This window comes from Stegodyphus dumicola, chromosome 11 (genome assembly GCF_044657685.1).
Source record: "Stegodyphus dumicola isolate Sdum_Otavi_A_Nest chromosome 11, ASM4465768v1".
Taxonomy (NCBI): Eukaryota; Metazoa; Arthropoda; class Arachnida; order Araneae; family Eresidae; genus Stegodyphus; species Stegodyphus dumicola.
The window spans coordinates 149533953-149551646 of record NC_140778.1 but is presented as its reverse complement, the minus strand read 5'-3'; the positions used below and the strand labels follow the sequence as shown (position 1 = coordinate 149551646).

Here is a 17694-nt window from a genome sequence, read left to right as displayed (position 1 = left end):
TGCTTCTTCCCTCTAAATTTATTTATTATTAGTAAATAATATTTCCAAATTTCAGGAAATTTTCTCTGGCATAATCCTGAAATTAATTATAGCAGTATGATGACATACCATCACGAAATTTAATGCACATATTTTTTCCTTATGTATGCTGCAAAATAAATATAAAATATCTCAGTTTATTAAAATAGATTTCTTTCTCTCGTTTAGCTGGAGAATGTCTGCAAAAAAAGCCTTATTTTATTCCAGATTGGGAAGATTCTAATCTCAATCTTCAGTGGAGAAAACAACAACTATTATAATTATATTTGTGTTTTCAAGTGTTAAGGTTTTAAGAACATACCTCACGCAAATTAAATTTACCTAAAATCTAACCTAACTATTTAGCATTGCGTTGTGATTTATAAGGACCGCATTAGCATCGTGTTGAACTGGTGATGATCATGAGTAATAATTAAATAAAACATACATTTGTTATCCAATATATATATCTTAAATTTTATTAAGTTTCTTAAGTGGAAAACTAAACAAAATTATCAAACAAAGTATACCAAGAATAATTAAGAATAAATGTCCTCTGGGATTTATTGAATAATTAAGTGAATTTGCTACACAATACAAGTAATACCATAATTAATTTACCTCTTAGCACAGCCAACGTACATTACGCGGATAGACTGGAATTTTCTTGAAACACATCTGGAAAACCTGGAAAAGTCAGGGAATTTCATTCTCCTGTTTGAGTGGCAACCCTGAAAAAATCAGAAATTAACTTTTATTCATATCTCAAAGTATTACACATGTCATTACAATTTCAGCCACAGCTGCGAAGAGGATTTTCTTTTAGGTCTAGCATACATAGTTTTTACATTCAATAAATGTTTGTTTTTCACAAAGTCTTGAGGAAAGTTGTTAACATTCAGTACATTTTTAAACTGTTCAAAGGCAAAAGGTTTTTGAGTTCTATTTCTCAACAGAAAGTTTATCAACTGAACAATGTCAGAGCCAGAAAACACATGATCATCCAGAATGAGTTCTTTATTCTGTGTCCAGAAAATCTGATGCTCTTTTAGAAAATCTATTATTTTCTGTGCCGTTCTTTTCTGCTTCACAGGAACTGTTTGCATAATTTCTTTTACTATATCTTTCTCAGAACGTTGTTCAGGCGGTTGTTCTTCAAAAGCGTTCACATGAGGAAATGTAACATACTTTTTCAGAACCTGGATGTACAATTTGGATTTTTCTTCATCGTCCATTTTCTTTTTTAAGATGTTTTGAATTTGGGTATCTAAATCACTCAAATGTTCATCTTCAAACTGGTGCATACGATCCAGCGGTACCAAGGCAAATTTCTTACTGTGTTCCATGGACAAGAGAGGATAAGACACTGACTGCTGCAGGAATCAGGAAAGATAGAAAACCGTCACCTTTTTGAACCAAAAGACGTCTTTTCTTAAAAAGAGGTACTTTTTGTCCGCTAGTTTTCTTAAAGTTCTTTTAAAAGAGGCGAGTCGATTTTTGACCCGTTTGGTGATGGGTACGTTTCCTTTTAGAAGATTTAAAACATACTCACAAACTGTTTTAATGAGATGATTCGGACACTTTTTCAGTACAGCTGCTTTTATTCGACTTTTTCCTAATAGTTTTAGATAATCCACATCCTTCAGATGAGACATGCTGATGACAAATGAGCTCTTTTTCTTGCACACTTTCTTTTATATAGGTAGCAAATGCAGCCGCTTTGGTTAAAGCACAGCAATTAAATCCTTTTGCATGAATCGAACATGTTAAAGAACTTTTCTTTTTTAAATTCTCTATCTTAGGACAGTCTAGATTTATGATGTCTCTACATAATAAATTTTCTAGAAATAATTTCCTTTCTAATCCTTTCACGTATATGACAGAATAAATAGATGACAAATATTGCAAAATAATACGAAGATGAGTATAAGGTAAAACACCCTCACTCCAATTCACATGATGACGATTTCTTGTGACCCAAGCAAAACACTTTTGCTGAGATCGTGATAATGTTTTCCAAGGCTGAGGAGGTAAAAATGACCAGCAACTGTGATATCCTTCATGCACGGTGTAAAAAGCTAATTCTTTAACAATGTAACAATGAGGCATACACTGAAAACCTTCGAAATCGATCACGATGGGAGAAGACATGTTAGCCATTCGACGTCTCAAACTGAAAGAACTAACGGGGCTGGTAGACATAGTATTTATCTCCAGGAAAGATACCTGTACGAAGGCTAAGCGTTTCACTTGTTTCAGGTCGTAAATCAATCAGCAAGTAACTGAAAGGGGCTGAAGTAGCATCCTGAAGAATTTCTTGAAAGGCCTTTACTTTTCCGGGGAATATTTGTCTAGCTAAATGCATGATTTGGCTTTTATCTCTAGGATTTTTGTATAGGACAAGGTAATGGGAATTTAAATGAATATTTCTCATCTCCTTGCCTTGGTGAAAAAGATTTTGCGTTATGAAAATGACTGAAAGGTTTCGGTGATGACTTTCTTTTGTAAAAAGTTTGCTTAAGCGAGTATCACTTGCTAATTCAGACATTAAATCGTCTATGATAATTAAAGCATTTTGGAGAGTCTGCAGGTTAGATGGTAATCCTTCTTCAAAATTTACGTTTTTCATGGAATTAAAAAAATGTTGATAACTTCCGTAGCAATAAATAATATTGGTCGGCATGGGATGGAACATTTTATGATCTATCAATTTCTTCACAAAAACCGTTTTTCCCGAACCAGTAGGTCCGCTCAGATGACAAGTACGAACTTGGGTAGTTCCATTTTTGGAAATGACAGCATGTTAAGAAAACACTGACTTTTATACTTTACCTAAAATCCTTTTGCATAAGACATTTATTCATTTTGTTTAAATAAGTGTAGAAACAAGAAACACAAGAGACATTTTTACAAATTAAAACAACTTTATTTTTTAAAAATCATGTTTAAACCATATCTTTTTTTGACAAATTGAAATATTTGGAAATCATGATTCTTCCCATCTAAGGGTGATACAATGAGTTCCATACAGAGTCCTTGACAGCGTTTAATAAAAAAAAAAAAAAAAAAAAAACAATAATGTCCACATACATTAGAAGTTAAACTCTGAAGCGAAATCTTGTTCCAGCAAACATGACGATATTTCTTGACAAAGGATGTGATATCTTTTCCATATACTTCAGGCGGGAGTCCATAAGAGTCAAAAAATTCAAGAGTCTGTTTGTCTGCAATGTAGACAGCTAGCCAATGAGTTCCTTTTTCATCATGTTTATCCGTATTGAACACCAGTGCACAGGGAAAACTTTGAAAGGCAGGTATTTTATCACAAGGAAAAACATCCGCATAATATCTCAAAGAAATAGGATCTCGAGATAAGATTTGATGAATCTGTGATGAAATCATCAGTTTCCAAAATCGTACAGAATATTTCGAGCTTTATTGATTTCTATCAAATTTTCAAATTCAGCATACACTAATAACGATACAGTTTGTTGTAAAGGCCCGTCTACACGTACCGATTTTATCGGCCGACTTTCTCGCAGAGGAACAATTTTCAGGATGTGCGCATGCGCTAAAAAATCTGTCATGTTCTCTGCGACGATTTCAGAGCTAGTGTTCACCGCTCACTAGCCGACGATAAAATCGGCGACTCTAGCCAATTAGATTGCTTCCAGAGATCACGTGCTTTTCTCTCTCATTTTGGAATCATTTTGGAAACATGGCGCTTTTTCGTTGGAGCGAAAATCAAATTTTTCAATTGATTGATTTTTATAGAGACCATGCTGTGTTGTGGGACACAAATAACATAAATTATAAAAATAAAAAGTTAAAGGATTCCCTTATTTTGGTAAGTTATCTTCCCGTTACTTTATAATCAAATATTTTTTTATTCGTGATGAAAATTATTTTATGTTGGTTAAACAAATTACAGCTCAATTTAATACAATATTGCTCAATTTTATTAGCTGATTAACTGATATATCAATATGATTACAGTTTTCAGAACTGTATTAGTATTTTTTAATTATTCAGTATCGTATGCTATTTTAAGATTTTGCATATTTATATTTCTTATTTGAAATTTTTGTATTGAAATTACACTATTCCTTTCTACTATAGTAATCTTTATTCTTTATTTGTTCTTTTTACTCATATTGTTACGGTTTTCATAACATTATTGTCTATTTATTTAATAGTAAAGGTTATCATTTAAAGCACAGTAGTTATTTACTTTTTCTGAAGCAGGGTTATTTTAACATTTCAGGACTTAAGCACACAAATATGCGTTCCAGAAAATGAAATTAAAAAAAATGGAGTAATCTGCGTACTCAATTTACAAAGGAGAAACATAAAGAGAAAAAAAAATTATACATCTGGTGCAAGCACTGCAATGCAGTACAAATCGGCATGGCAATTTTACACATCGTTACAATTTTTAAGTGATGCCGTGTCCTTAAGGAATACTGTGACTTCTTTGGTAAGCCATTACTTTTTAAATTTATATAATTTGGCTTATAAAGTAAATAATTTCCCTTTACTATTTGAAAATTTATAGAATTGTTTTTAATATAGGCAAAACTTTAACAGTTTTTGTGATAAAATAATATTGTTATACATACTTAGCTGTGTAAATTATATTAGCCAAATGTGCTAAAACCTGTCGACCATGAGCATAACAATACTTTAGGCAACCATGCTCATAAACGTTCCTTCAGTCAAGCAACATTACCCTCATTCTTTTTCATTTATAAAAATTTGCCAAACTTGAGGTGGTTACGCTAATATGTTAAGTACTAAAAAATAAAACACTTATGAATTTGCAAAATGCTTCTCTAACTTTTAGCGTTATTCTTTTCTCAATGTACACAGTGATCTGTTTTCACTTAAAAAAACAATAAATTGCATAAACTTGTACTGCACATCAACTGTTTACCAAACACATCTCATCGCTGTTTGTGTTAACAGTTTTGTGAGAAAATACTATATTCTGCAGAATTTTTACTGCAGTTTCTTCCATTGCTGGCAGATTCCACAAGTGATATTTTAAAAGTAAGTTAAAGGTTCCCAACTCCCCAAAAAAATTACAATGTCTGTCAAAATCATTAGAATTCCAAATACAACAAAAATAACACAACAACTAAAACATTGCTTGACTGAAGGATTTTTATGAACAGGGTTGCCTGTGAAATTTTTATGTGCAGAGTATGGCAATTTTTATTAAGGTGGTTGAGATAATATGCGACTACCTCTAATTTAAAAATATTAATAGAGAAACATGAATTCTTATTGCATTTTAAGTAATTATTACTATCAAAATCTTACTCATATTGTTCAAGTTTTTACAAGTAAATGAAGTCCAACCCCGCTTCACATTGAAAAGTTATAAAAATATGGGATGTACATGCACAGATACTGTTCTTTTAAAAACACTCAAATTATTTCTTTTTACTGTAGTAACTATTAGCTTTGCTTTCTTCTCAGTTTATATATATATATATATATATATACCATTTTCAATGATAAACTTATATTCACAGCTAAATCAGACATAAGTTAGTCAGTATTTTCTTACTTTTAACATACTTAAACATAAGCATTAACTTCTTAGATATTTTCTTTTAAATATATGTATTGCATGTTTTTATTGATACCAAATATGCTACAACTTAGACAACAGAATTACGAGTTTTTTTCGTATTCTTATTCAAGATATTTGATTATTCAACTTTGAAATCTCTTGAAAAATCAAGCTTAGGAAATATATTCATGATCCTTATAAATATTTATTTCTGCATGTTTTCCATAGCTTGTTAATTCTGATTTGTTATATATGAATGAATGATAGCTGAAAAATAGTAAAAATTAAAGTGTTATTTTAATTTTCAGGATTTTAATGATACTACTACACAAGAAAGAAGTGCAGAAGTTACCAGACATTCTGAGATGTTTGACATCAACGATTTTGAAGACACTGAAGAGACACAGAGAGACGAAGAGACATAGAAAGAACTATGTCATACAGAAACACTACCACAGCTAAAAAGACACACATCAAACACTACAACTTCAAACAAAAAACAGAAACACGATCACATTTACACAGCAGCCACAACAACACTTAAAGAAATTTCTACATTATTAAAATCAAAAAACACTACTCCAAATACATTTACACAGTTCGGTTCCTTTGTTGGTTCCGAACTAAGTCTAATCCGTGACCCTCAACTCCTCACAGACACAAAATATAAAATATACCAAATTCTCACAGATGCACAGACAGAACAAAATGTATTAGATTCCATGAACAACACAGAATAAATAAGAAACTTAGATATATTTTGTGACATAGAATAAAAATAATTATAAACAATCTTTATTTCTTTATCTTTTATTATAACATATATTGAGAAATTAATAATATTTTATATGTTTATCTTGCCACGCAATTTTTCCTTCATTATTTACATAATCACAAAATTTTTCTCGCATCAGCCTTGCTTCAGCAGACCCTGTGTTATAACCATTTTGTTTACACAGGGATTTCATCTTACTTAGCGATTCCTCATTTCGCCATGATCCAGGTATAAAATTAAAGTCCTCATCTTCATGATCGATTAGTTCTCTTGGTGTATACAATTGCCTGGATGGTCTTTCTCGTAGAAAGTTATGCAAACAGCAGCATACAGAAACAATTTTATCAACTGTCGCAGGAGGCAGCTGTATTGGTTGCATCAAGATACAAAATCTATTTGATAATATCCCGAATTTCCTTGCCCTGGACAGTCGATAATTGAAAATCCTTTGCTGAGGAGAGATTTTTTTTACCAGGATATGGCCTCATCAGATAACGTTTCAAAGGAAACGCCTCATCTGCAACCATAAAGTAATTCACAGGATCACTACCTGGAATCAAAGGTGTTGGGCTAGGTAGATCGAGCAAGTTATTGTCTAACATCGAAAATAAACTTGTTTGAGCAAAAACTCCTCCATCTGATATTCGTCCATTACATCCAACATCAATAAATGTAAATTTATAATCTGCATCAACTGATGCCATCAGCACAATGCTGTTGAAACTTTTATAATTGTAAAAAGTGCTGCCACCCCCTGCTGGTGCTTTTATCATAACGTGTTTTCCATCGATGGCACCAACACAGTGTGGCAGGTTCCACTTTTCAGCAAAAGCTTCTTCTATGGCTTGCCACTCCTGAGCAGTGTTTGGTGTCTACGAAATGAGAAAATAAGTATTAATTATGAAACTGAAAAAAGGATGCGAATACAAAATATAAATGCAGAAAATGCTATTTGAATATTGGCAAATAGTAAAATCAAATATTTTATCAATGAATATTAGCTACTCATTTGTTATAATAAAATTCACATCAGAGAAGTAGATAAAAAAATGTGCTTAAATATTTTGGTTGTGTTCCTATGTTTCACTTTTTATCTAAATTTTTCCCATTTTTTCTCTCTTGTTTTTGATTAAGCTACACCATAGATTCTCTTTAAAGTTTTTAAAGTAATGAATGTGTCAGATACAATAAATGGAATTAAAGCTAAGTGACTGTGGGTAAATGAATGTTTTTAATCACAATAGCCATACAGACAGAAAAACTGATAATTTTTTGAAAATAAATGATTAAAAAATAAGCTGTTGTTGTACAAACAATAATACAATAAACAAAAAGTGCTTATGCTTGTTTGTACACAAAAACACAATTTTCATTTAAACAACATGTTTAAACATTTTATAACTGAATATATATGCTTCTTAATTTGAAGAAAACTCAAAACTAAAAGTGTCTATTGAAGAATTTTGGATGAACCCATAGGTGGTCAATTTAGCTGATTCATTATGTGTTTTATACATGGTTGATACTAGGTTGTCAATACAATCTCTGCAGTTCCTACATTCTATTGCTAGATGCCTCCCTAATTATAAAACAATGTTTATTATGTTTATTCAATGTTTATTATGATTTTTCCAAAATCAAATAATCATATCTCTTCTTATAAATTAAAATTTTATTTAAATATACTGAAAAGCATAGACAACATTACGACAGACTAACACTCACATTGAAAATGGTTCATTCTAGAATTTGAGTCAAATATAATCTAGAGCATGGACCAACAAACTGGTGCCTGCAAAACAATTTTAAAATTTTAAGAAGCTGACGAGATATTTTAATGTTGAGTGGCAAAAACAATTTCATTTATAACTTAAAATTATTTTCTTAAACTGTTGGTCGCGACCCCATTGGAGGTCGCCAAAACATTTTAGCAGTTTTTGATAATCCTTTAACTTATTCCAATAATTTTACAATTACCAAACATTTTTACACAATGTATCTGAAAATAGATAAAGATAAGGCAATACATAAAGTTCTCTTTCTAACTGAACAAAAATCTGATTTTGCGAATTTATTTCATAATAAGTTATGGCTACAAAAGCTGCGTTATTTGAGTGACATATTTGAAAAATTAAATGATCTAAATTTGTTGTTTCAAGAAAAAGGTTGCAACATAGTCATATTCAAATTAAAAATTGATGCTTTTATTAAGAAAATGACCATATGGAAAACAATGATGGAAAAGGGTTTGTTAGAAATGTTTGTTGCAACAACTGAATTTTTAAATGAAAATGATGAAATAGATAAATCAAAAAGATGACTTGTTGAAAAAAATGATAAATGAACATCTTCGATGTCTTGAGAAAAACTTTAAGAAATATTTCCCTTCAAATTTTAGTGTCAAAGAACTAATATATATTGTGAAACTATTTAGAATTAATGTGGAAAATATTACTCATTTGCCATTAAGATCACAAGAAGAACTTTCTGATTTATCAAATAATTCGGGATTGAAACTTTATCTTTAATACGAAGTCTTTAGAAGATTTTTGGCTAGCAATTGCAAAAGATTTCCTACAATTTCTGAGACTGCCATAAACTTTTACCTTTTTCTGCAACATATTAGTGAGAGGCATTTTCATCTCTAAGCACCATAAAATCAAGTGTCAATCAAAAAAGTTTAAAAAGCCCTGATTTATTACATGGTAAAATGTGCATGCTTATGCAACTGAAGTGTAATGGTTAGTGTAAAATATAACTTGGAGAGACATTTCATCAGTACGGTGTTTGCATAACATTTTCAAGGGAATGTTACATGAGTAATGAAATTCCAATTGCTATACTAAATCTCTCTCTGCTAGTACTTAAAAAGAAAAAACTCAAAGTTATCCGTTATCCAGATATCCCAATGCAACTATTTTATGACTTTAATTGTAAATAGGTTACTTAAATTGAAATATCGCAAAGCCTCAAGGACTATCTGTGTAAGAGGAGAGAAACCTTCGTAGAGGCCTTTCTAAGGGAAACTGGCTCATATTTATGTTACACATGGGGTAACCACAAAAACCAACCATGCAGCCAACCTTTTCGCCTGGAAAGGAACCCAAGCCAGGTCGAACTACCAGTATACAGTTGTCTTAACCACTCAACCACTGGTGGGGCTCTTAATTCTAAATAGAAAATTATATATTGCACTCCTGTAATACTCTTTTTAAATGAATCACATTTCAAGGAAAACAAGCTCTGAAGTTAATTCAATATTACAAATTTGAGAAAAATTCAATTTAATATTAGTATCCTGATCTTGTAAAAATGAACATTTTTTAAAAATTAAAAGGTCATGATGTTGTTGTGAATTATAAGACCTCATATGTAACATTGATATATGAGGTTTTAACTCACCTTTATGTAATCTTGCATGCATTCCCATAAAGCATCCAGTACTTCTGGTATCACTCTTGACAATGTTTGTTTAGGTATTCTAAACAAATACTGTAAATTTGAATAGGAACACCCTGTAACATAATAAAAAACTTAAAAAATAAATTTATTAAAAATGATGTAGTGATATAATTATGATATTTATTCATTATAAATTTCTCAAATTTTAAAAAATAGTGATTAAAATTATTGTTTGAATTTGTATTTCAATTTTTGTGAATTTGATTTATTAATTTTATCAAAATTAATTGATTTTTTTCCAATAAAATAAAAATTAACTTACCACCAGCTAGAAAGCGTAAAGTAACATGCAGCCTCTCAAATGGTGAAATTGCACAACGCATAATCGTATCCTGTTTTTTAATTTTGCTGCTCACTAAGTTTAATAAATAATCAAAATCGCACGGCATCATTCGCAAATACTTTCCAAATTTCACCCTGTCTTCAAAACGCAGCTCTTGGAACAGGGTATTATGGGCTCCATGAATTTCTCTGCGTTTCACCCAATTTCTCGTCCAAATACGCTTTCTTTTTTCTTCTTCTGCAGCAGCAGCAGCGAAGATCAAAATCGCAGATGTTGCTACAGTAGCAATTAACGGGAAATCTTCATCCATTTTTATTATTGTCGCCTAAATTCACTCCCCCACAGTTTCGTTTTCACAGTTGTTGATAGTGTGACGCTACATAGGGCGGGAATTCTTCCTCGGACAGTGATTGGTTAAGGCATTTCCTGTACCGACGACAAAATCGTTGCGTGTAGACAAGCAAGCTCTCGCAGATAAAATCGTACGAGAAAGTCGGCCGATAAAATCGGTACGTGTAGACGGGCCTTAAGGGAGTCCCAAATTTTATTTCTAATCTTAAGTTGCTGTGTCGAACCAGATTTAAATGAGAGCCATCACAAAGGTCAGGTGACAGGTCGAAGCGAAATAAGGAATATCCTTTTGAAAATTCTGATCTTGAAAGGTAAAGTCCTCTGTCGTCTGCATTCATAAATAAATTCTGATAAGCTCGTATGAAATGATTTTTGTCAAAATTAGGCTGAAGAGGATTATGAGGTACCGGTTGACGGTCCACATAAACACCGATAAAGTTCATATTATAATGCTTGAATTCAAAAGGAGACTTTTTATAGTTTCCGTTAAAGGCATCATTGTCGACGTATGCCACCACAATACGATTAGGCATTTAACCTATGAAAATATTGTCTTGAATAAAACTCATATTCCCCGTTGGAATGGAATAGGCTTTGCAGAGCACTCTATTAATGGGATATTTGGCTGTTGATTTTTCTAGGCTTTTGGCATGTCCTAGCACAACACCTGGACTGACTCTCACTTTTCTTACAAACAAAGAAGCTTGTTCGAGTAAAACTTTAAATTCACCTTCACCCAATAAACAAAATTCTGGTTTGCTGCGTATGAGTTTAATTTTCATATCCACCATATTCAGCAAAAGTCTTTCCTGATGAAACATATCCAAGTGCAATCGGCCAATCATATCGACCGAAGCACTCAGTTTAAACAATTTTGCTCGTTGGTTGAATCCTTCATTCGGCTGAGTGTCTTGAATATCAAAAACGTTCAGACGTCCTGCTGTATCTTTGAAAAACAATTCTGATGACAGTTGAGACGTTTTCGTATCAAAACCATGATTCAATAATTTTTCTATCATGGCTCTGTAAGGATACGTGTTATTACTGGTGGAAACGAGTCTTTCATTTAAGCTAATATCCACTTGAGAAAACATGGAATGTAAAAAGAGATTGACAGGTCCCACTTTACTTTCAGCCGTGATTGGCTTGCCATCATTTTTTCAAATTTTCACTTTGACGTAGAGTTGTGTCTGTGATAAGTCTAGGTAGTCGTCTCCGCTTCCAGAAACATTGAACTCGACAGGACTTCCTTCCGATACATTGGCTAATGGATGAAATTCAACCCACTGACCTTTTTCGATAACTGTTTGTGTGGGAGGTAACGAAAATAAATCCAATTCTGATTTTGCGCATTCCGGAGAATCTTTTAACAGAAAAGCCATTACGAGTCAAAAATATCACGTCGTTGCACCTTCCAGGCTTTAGACGAAATGAAGTGTTTGGGGATTTTGCGCTTCTTTTTAAACCTTCCGTGACCAATCATCTCGTCTGCTTTCTGAACTGCTTTCCTCACTAATTTTTTGCCAGCTTCTTTAGATCTGGTTTTGAGGGGAGACTTTAAAATTTTCTCCCGACAATACGTCGTTTGCAATTTGTGTTCCAGTCCGCAAAGCTTCTTTTCCGACTGTTTTGGCTCCACTCATCAAAAACGGCATAGCACTGCTAAACAGCTTTGCAAAAAATCCACCAATACCATAACCTTTCTGTAAAATGGTTCCTTGATAGTAAGGTAATCCATTTCCAGTTTGAGCTAAATAATAATCTTCAAATTTTTTCGTGCAACACGTATAAGGCACTCGCATATTTGATGCTTCTAATCTTGCATACACAATCCAAATGAAATCAATTTGCAGATGAAGGCTTCTTTTATAGAATTTGTCTCAGACGAAAATGCAACACAAGAAATACTTCGCCTCTTTCGAATGGTACTAAATCTCCAGAGTGAAGTCTTATGTCAATATGTATAGTCTGAAAATGTTGAAGGATAACTGGCAAGTAAAAGGGCCGGGGGTAATGAGCGTTTATGATGTCTCCGTCATTTCCTTCTACGGTGACAATTTTTAACAACGGGGCTTGTACATCTCCCACAATTTGAGGTTCTATGAGATCGCAATACACATACATGACAGGAAAAGATACTTTGGGATCGGCTGCAAAAGGACTTTGTTCCAATCCTTTGTAAACACCCGGCTCGAACCCTAGAAGCTCCGCTAATCCTTCGTGAAGAATGTCTTTGCAGTTTTCGTCGGTCTTAATGGTCACTTTTTTCGTAACAGGATGATAACTGAATTCAATCTTATTTTTATGGGAAGGTATTTTCATGGCTTTTAATAAATCTAGCATCGTTTCATAACATCCTGGAGGCACTCTTCGACCTTCCAATTTTCCATCACCCAAATCAAATCCAAATAAATTATTGTCTTTTCGGACGTTATACCATGTGTGAGGGTAAATAAAGTCCACAAGAGATAACTCCCACTGACTATTTAAATCCATCGGAGTAGGAAGCTGAGTGGTAAATTGTGATATTTTGTTGTCTGGAAAAAAACGCATGGAGCTGTCGCTGATCAGTGTGATAAAGAAAGACATGTTTCGTTCAAATGACAGATAAGCAGAATGTACGGGCCTTTTATACCCTTCTCACATCCTCCACCCAAGCATTAAGCTTTCGGGGTACCCCTGAAATTTCACAAAATATTCTATTTTCCCGCGACGTTTCCTCTTTCTTAAAACTTTTTCTACAGGATAACAACCAGAGTCCGGAACCTTTTGAAGTTCTTGTTTGTAAAACGTTCCTTGTATAACTTCTCCTGCAAGATCTTTCAGTTTATAGACAACAGGAATTCGTCGAATAATTTTATAGATTGTAAAAATTTCTCGTGTCCAATTTTGTTCGTATAAACCATTTTTTCTCGGCTGATGCGTACCGTATCTCCAATCTTTAAATCTGAAGATTCAGGCACTTGTGCTGGTTGCTGTCCGTACAATGTTTTCCAAATTCTTTCTTGATTTTGTAGCGTAACGGATACAGGTTCTGTCTTAATACTACGATGCCATGTATGGTTATAACTGGATATCAATTTATCAATCACATCAATGTACTTTCGTGTATTCATTTCCGTAAAGTATTTCCACATTTTTGTTTTTAGAGTTCGATTAAATCGTTCTACGACAGAAGCTTTGGTTGTATTATGTGTCGTAAAAAAGCGAACGTTTCTCTTTTTCAAAAAATTTTGAACTTGTTTATTGGTAAACTCTTTCCCTGCATCTGTTTGTAATGATTCGGGTGTACGTTCCGAAAATATCTTTTCGAAAGCGGATTGGATGGACACAGATGTTTTATCTTTGAGAGGGATAGCCCAAGCGTATTTGGAAAGGATATCTATACAGGTCAGCAAATACAGGGTGATTATAATTAAAGTTTAAGTTTCAAAACGCTATAAAAAAAGGAACCACTCATGAAAATGACGTCAAATTTGAAAGGAATGTTATTGAAGAAGGCGGAAAGCGTATGGCAGAAGAAAAAAAATTAGTTTCAAAAGTTAGCAACAGATGGCGCTGCAAGCGGAAGAAGATGTAAATTAAAATGTTAGTTAAATTTCAGTGTTATAAAGCCGCCAGGTACCAGGCTGTTCCTCATTTCGCGTCTCAGACGTTCGCCATGGGTGTTTCACTGCAGGACCGCGCTCTGCTGGTAAAGCTGTATTACAAGAATGATGATTGTGCAAGAGTAGCTCTGCAAAAATTCAGGACACTGAAGGGTATAAAAGAAGGTGTTGGTCCAATGAGTGTCATAGGTCTAAAGAAAATGATGCAAAAATTCGAAACGACATGTTCGTTTGATGTGCAATCTGGAAGAGGAAGAAAACGAGTGCATTCGACGGTAGTTGAAGAAGTGGCCACAGCATTACAGGAGGGGTCGGCCGGTGGTGTGCAACAGTGCAGTGCGGGAGGAATTGCCCGAACATTGGACAGGCCTACGAGCACGGTGCTGAAAATTGTACGAAACATCCTGCAATGCTATCCGTACAAAATTGGCCATGTGCAGGAGTTGCTTCCGTCTGACCTGACAGCTAGGGAGACGTTTGCGTTAGAATTCCTGGCTCGCATGGAAGTGGATAATGAATGGCCGTGGAAAATTTTGTGGAAAGATGAAACCCATTTCCACCTGACAGGATACGTGAATACCCAGAATTGTCGAATATGGGCAACAGAAAATCCACTGGCAACGCACCCCGTACCACTTCAACCTGAAAAGGTCACGGTATGGTGTGGCTTTACGGCATCATTCATCCTACAACAATATTTTTTCGAGCAGACGAGTGCTTCCGGTCCTGTTACCGCAACATTTTAAAGATGCACTTTACGAACAATGTGTACTTTTTATTGGTGCCTTATCCTTTTTTAATCATATTGTTAGCAAAACTGTACAAAGAAATGCTAAATTGTTTAACTAGATACTAACTATGACCAGTAACTACAATTTAACACAATATCTGCAAAATTATTGGTTTTCGTACATCAAAATAAAATTAGATGAAATGCAATCGTTTCAGAATTTGTTACTAATGTAAAAGGAATTTTTTAACATGATTAAATTTCTAATAACACTGAAAAGAGGTTCTTTTAATTAAAGAAAATAAAATTGTTTTTTGTTTTCATAGATCAAAATAATAGAGAATTAGTATAAATATGTCAGAAATGTAATAAATCATATTATGTACATGAATTTTTCCTTAAATTATAATTTAATGTTTGTTCTTAAAAAGTACATAACCCTTCTCGAGATTGTGTAACTAATGTATAAGGAATGTTTTTAGTTTGCTATTTTTCTACTAACACTGAAAATGGATTTATTGAAATTTAAAATATAAAATTAATGTTTTTCATTTTTATAGATCAAAACAATGGGCTCCCGCATGCAGTAATCAAGACTTGTTAAGTAAATCACCAACTGATTTGTATAAAACTGCACTAATATGTTCGTCACACTCCAAAGATCACGATTACTGTTCACCAAAGATGCGATATTTACATTCCTGTGCAGTGCCGACAAAATTTGAACAAACAGGTACCTACACTGTTTACTGTTATTATTTCAATATGCTTAACAATAGCGCCATCTAAGAAATAACTCATCAATAATAGTGGATCACCTGTCATGTTATGCTCAAAGAATACTGTGCAAGAAAATTGATGGTTTGGATCGCCTGTCAAGACTTGTTAAATAAATCACCCACTGATTTGTATAAAACTGCACTAATATGTTCGTCACATTTCAAAGATCACGATTACTGTTCACCAAAGATGCGATATTTACATTCCTGTGCAGTGCCGACAAAATTTTGAACAAACAGGTATCTACAGTGTTTATTGTTATTATTTCAATATGCTTAACAATAGCGCCATCTAAGAAATAACTCATCAATAATAGTGGATCACCTGTCATGTTATGCTCAAAGAATACTGTGCAAGAAAATTGATGGTTTGGATCGCCTGTCATGTTATGCTCAAAGAATGCTGTGCAACAAAATTGACGGTTATTAGTCGAAATATTGGCTGTTGATTTTTGGCAAAATTAAAATTATGCAAAATCCAAGCATACAGCATTTTTAGAATTATTATATGTATAGTGAAGGTGGAAAATAGGCATTTCTTGTAATTGCTATTTAAAAGAATTAATTTCTAATTTAATAATTTGAAATAATCTTCATCAGGATGAGCAGCAACAATATTTATTTGATTCAGTGGATTATTTACAAAACTTCTTAATACCTATAGGTTTGATTTTCAAGTTAAGTATTTAATCTTATATTAATAAATGTGAGAAGTATTGAATATTTTATGAACCAAGAGAATGAAATTAGTTATTTTAATCATTTTTGTGCAACTTTTATAAGATATTTTAAATGTAATCTTGTATTTGTTAATTTAAGTGAAATGCTTTTGACTCTTTGTTTTCATAATAGTCATTCTAAATAATTAAAATTTCTTGGTGATTTTTTTTTTTTTTAGGTCAGATAATTATAATGAATTCAGTGTTTTCAATTTATTTAGGGGTACTTGTAATTGTTTTTAATTATTTTTTTGTTTCAGTTAGTTATCATGCAAATTTTGCTCATAAAATTTTAAATATGGAGTTATAAAAATTTATTATGAATTGTATGGTATGTGTTTCTTCTTTTTTAAGCTTACAGAATTAAATGTACTCATTGGTCGAATAATTCGGGATTAAATAGATTTTTGCAAAATTAAAATTATGTAAAATCCAAACTACAGCATTTTTAGAATTATTATATGTATAGTGAAGATGGAAAAAAGTCACTTTTGTAATTGCTATTTAAAAAAATCAATTTCTAATTTCATAATTTGAAATAATCTTCATCAGGATGAGCTGCAACAATATTTATTTGATTCAGTGGATTATTTATAAAATTTCTTCCCAAGTTTTAATAAGACCTGGAAGGTTTGATTTTCAAGTTCAGTATTTAATCTTGTATTAATAAATGTAAGAAGTATTGAATATTTTATGAAAAAGTAATGAAATCACTTATTTTAATAATTTATGTGAAATTCTTTAAAAGGCCTTTTAAGTGTAATTTTGTATTTGTTAATTTAAGTGAAATGCTTTTGGTTCTTGGCTGCAAAATTTGCTCATTGATTTCATAATGGTCATTCCAAATAATTGTCTAAAAAATTTCTTGGTATTTGTGAAGATGCTTAAAATTATTTTGCATATGTATATTCTGAAACTTGAGAAATGTCAATAAAATCATTTTTTTTTACCTCAAATGTGTTATTCTTTGTTTTAATATTTAATAATATGCTTGATATGAAAAGAAAAATAGCGTTATTTATGTAATTAATTTCAGATTTGTTAGAAATCTACCATCACGGCAGTAGTTAATTTTGTTTTCTATTAATTCTGATGTTAGTTATAAATTAATGCTAGATATTATATCAAAAGAATAACAATTATGTGAGTTTACAGAAAGAAGGGTTAAGGGGAAAAATAAGGAATATAAAAATAATAAAATTTATTTATTTATTCATTTATTTTGCAATTGAATTTTAGGATGTTCTATGCGAAACATCTAGACGATTAAAGATTAGAAAACAAGATCAGCTACACAATTTATCTGAAATGTATAAAAATAAAACATTTTGAGGAATTTCAAAGTAAAAAAAATTACTATCTCCTCGGACTGCGCTATTTAAATTCCACCC

The 17694-nt window shown here is 32.3% G+C and overlaps 1 long non-coding RNA gene across 1 annotated transcript; it reads left to right on the top strand.

The window, feature by feature from the left end:
- The first annotated feature begins 4221 nt into the window (after positions 1-4221).
- Positions 4222-6430, top strand: LOC146994425 (uncharacterized). The gene is made up of 2 exons (XR_015044148.1): positions 4222-4495; positions 5905-6430. It is a non-coding gene; the product is annotated as an uncharacterized LOC146994425 (long non-coding RNA).
- Positions 6431-17694: the final 11264 nt, after the last annotated feature.